This window comes from Diaphorina citri, unplaced genomic scaffold (genome assembly GCF_000475195.1).
Source record: "Diaphorina citri unplaced genomic scaffold, Diaci psyllid genome assembly version 1.1 scaffold3060, whole genome shotgun sequence".
NCBI classification, from domain to species: domain Eukaryota; kingdom Metazoa; phylum Arthropoda; class Insecta; order Hemiptera; family Psyllidae; genus Diaphorina; species Diaphorina citri.
In genome coordinates, this window is record NW_007380472.1 from 10,457 (window position 1) to 13,858 (window position 3,402).

The following is a 3,402-nucleotide window of genomic DNA, read 5'->3' on the forward strand; positions in this document are numbered from 1 at the left end:
GTTCTCCATGCGGTCCATCTGCTCCCCATTATACTTCACTTCTCTCCCCTTCTCTCCCTCCCTCTTCAAGTTCCTGTGAGTAGTTTCAAATCAGCCCTCCCTTCCTTCGTAGCTCACTCAAGGGGACAGGGTCTGATAACCTTTGCACTCATAGAAAACCGCCCCGGGGAAACTTCGGAGAAATAATCACCCTACTTTCTTTTTTTTTTTTATGTGTTGTTGTGGTTGTCATTGTAACGAATGTTCAATGTTGAATGTTCTGTATCTCGTTCAACGCGACCTGATCCACTCCACAACTTGTCATTCTCTCGTCTTTTTTACTCCTTGAGCCTTGAAAAAGAAGATGCTGGTGACAGAGATATCCAGGCCTCTTTTAGCTAATTTTTTGTATGGCTGGATGGAGAATGAAGACGGAAAGCACGGTCTATGTGCACTGCAGATATCAGTTCTGAGAAGCGCGAAGCAAACACGAATGACCTTTTCCAGTTAATACAAGAAAAGAGTCTGACAAGCGCGAGATCATTGAAAGTATGCTGGGAGGGCGGGGGAGGGGGCATAAGACAGGGGGAGGGGGGCAGGCCCGGCCTCTTGCGGTTGACTGCGGCCGGATCATGCTCGATGGTGAGCTGGGAATAGGAAGAAACGGGTGTTAATAAAATCAAAGGTCCCGGGTTCGATCCTCTCCATCAACAAAAATTTTAACTTGTCTATCGATTGCAAATTGCACGGTTCAAGGGGGCACGGTTAGCCCCGTGGTAACTTGTTTGCTTGCCACGCAAAAGGTCCCGAGTTCGATCCGCACCATAGTATCTAAATGAGAAGTATTGTGCTTCTTCTCGCCTATCTGGTGAGAGGCATACTACGGGATGGGCATGCTACCACACATTATTATGTAACACTTTATTAGAATTTTGTACAATACATTAGGTTCAGAACAAAATCACAATAGAATACCTAGACCTACCTAAAAGAAAAACATAATAAATAAATAAATATGAACACAATTCTAAGAGGCGCGGGCGGGATTATTGCCTAGGGCATTCTACCATTCTTGTCATTTAAGTTATACATACCTGCAATACTGTATCCGTAGTATTTCGTATTAGACTTTCTACTTCTTGCAGTGGTTTATCTCGTACAGGGGTTCCGTTCACCTCGAGAATTCTATCGCCCAGATGAAGGCTCATGAGATCAGCACGGGGGTCCAGTCTGAAAATTCGTGAAATAGGGCCCACAATAAGTACCTATCAACGGCAAAAAGCCAGCCTAGTTAGCTTAGTTGGTAGTGCGTCTGCCTTGTAAGCGCTAGGCCGCGGGTTCGATTCCCGCCCGGGGCGGATTTTATCCTGATGGGATAATGTTCGTTCTCGGAACGGCTGGCTTTCTCCTATCCTGTCTTCCTTCTCTCTTCTATTTCGGGACGATAAGACCCTAGCAGCTACAGGTCCCTTTATCAAACCTCTATAGCAGCCTACTGCTGGGATAGAGGAGTTCCCTTAGTTCTATTCGAACAGATAAAACAGCAAGTGACTACCTCCTCTTTTTCTTCCTAGTCATTTCTTATTTGAATAGGGTCGGCGTTTCTTGTCAGTCTCTTCCAGGTTCCAGGTAGTCAGTACTACGAATGCTCAAATTGGGTTGTTAAATAATAAATAATTCCACCTTCACCAAAAAGTGCTGGTTCTTACCTTGGTACAGAGGGATTGTTAGTCATGCCCGTACAATATCTATAGGTTACTTGTACCAAGCTGATGGTAAGACAAACCAAACTCATTAGTAGACTCCAAAGCCACCTGAAAATGCCCAATGTTAAACATTAGTACATATTAGTAATTAATTTTCTGCATTACCTGATTTAAAAAAATATATACGAGCATTAGTTGTTTCGGAGCGAACGACCAAATGTCCCTAGTGTTAACCTGCCTCGGTGGTGTAGTGGTCAAGGCGCTCGCCTGGTAAACAGGAGGGCGTGGGTTCAATCCCGGCCGAGGTATGGAATTTTATCCTCAATATAATTTGAGAATTTGACCACAATAATAGTAGTAGCCTACTGCTGGAGTAAAGGGACTTTTCAGTCCTATGCGAGCAGTATAAATAAGCACTATTATTATTACTACTACTACCTAACCTCTTCTGGACTTTCAACTTAAAGCATGAGCAGTATAAATAAGCACTATTATTATATTATTAAAAGGGGGAAAAGCACTTCCACACTTCCAGTCTAGTTAGTTTGGTGGGCAGGGCGCCTGTCTTGTAAGCGCTAGGTCGCGGGTATGATTTATAATACATACTTAATAACTCTTTATTGTAATAAATAACAAAATTACAACAGGGCGTGATTATTGCCTAAGGCAATCTCTGCCATCAAACCCTTACAACTACCACTTAGTCCACGATTTCCGCTCGAGGCGAACTTTATCCTCGACAAATAAGGTTCTGTGGCGCTCACAACAACACTCAACACTAAATATAATCTTACATAGAAAACGCAGGTTCTCGTTTTCCATTGACGTGACTTCTGAACGAGTACCAAAGACCATTTTGAAAGTGAAATCAACAATACTTTCTTTATTTTATTCAAAATGGTCTTTGGTACTCATTCAGAAGTCATGTCAATGGAAAATTGCTACAAAAAGACTGAAAATCCAAGACTTACTCAGATATACAGAGGTTAGAGAAGACGGGCGGCGCAGGTTGTGACGTATCCAGAGCCAGCTTGATACCCTGACTACAGTGAGCACTCGGTTGTATCTCCACTAGCCGGATACAGTGAGGTTTCCGCATCATGGGAAATGCGGCATCCTTGGCCCGGCCCAGCGGCTGCATTTGCCGCTTGTAACACAAGCCGCTGGAAATCAAATGCATTGGAAATTTATTAATGAACACAATTTATTTTTATTTTATTTTATTATCTTTTTTTACTATTTTTCTATCATCAATTAACTTGACGTACCTCCAAACATCATCGTAATGAATAATAAGTAACTTCACATAATAATAATATATTAATATAAGTATCTCAATATACAATAATCAAGATGGAATTGAAACAATAACATCCTCTCTCCAAACCTCAAACGATCGAATCCACCCCCAGGCCGCACGAGCGGAGGAGAAAGAGAACGGCCCCGGGACCAGAGATGTATATGTGTATTCATTCCATTTGTTTATTATTTTTTATTATTTTATTACTTATATTATTTTATTAAGTTATTCATTATTCATCTATCTATTATACAGAAAAATAGTGAAAAACAATAATAAAATAAATAAAAAATTGTGTTATTAATAAATTTATAGATTTGAAGGACGACCAACTTCTCCAGGCCGGCTCTGTCGCGTTAACCGCCAGAGAGAACGGCGGCGCCAAGATGAGCGCTGGGCCGGTCCACCACAGGACAT

The 3,402-nt window shown here is 41.8% G+C and overlaps 1 protein-coding gene across 1 annotated transcript in view; it reads right to left on the reverse strand.

The window, feature by feature from the left end:
* Positions 1-3,402, reverse strand: part of LOC103519945 (LIM domain kinase 1-like) — an 11,085-nt gene that overhangs the window by 5,478 nt on the left and 2,205 nt on the right. The gene's annotated exons all lie outside the window — the stretch shown is intronic.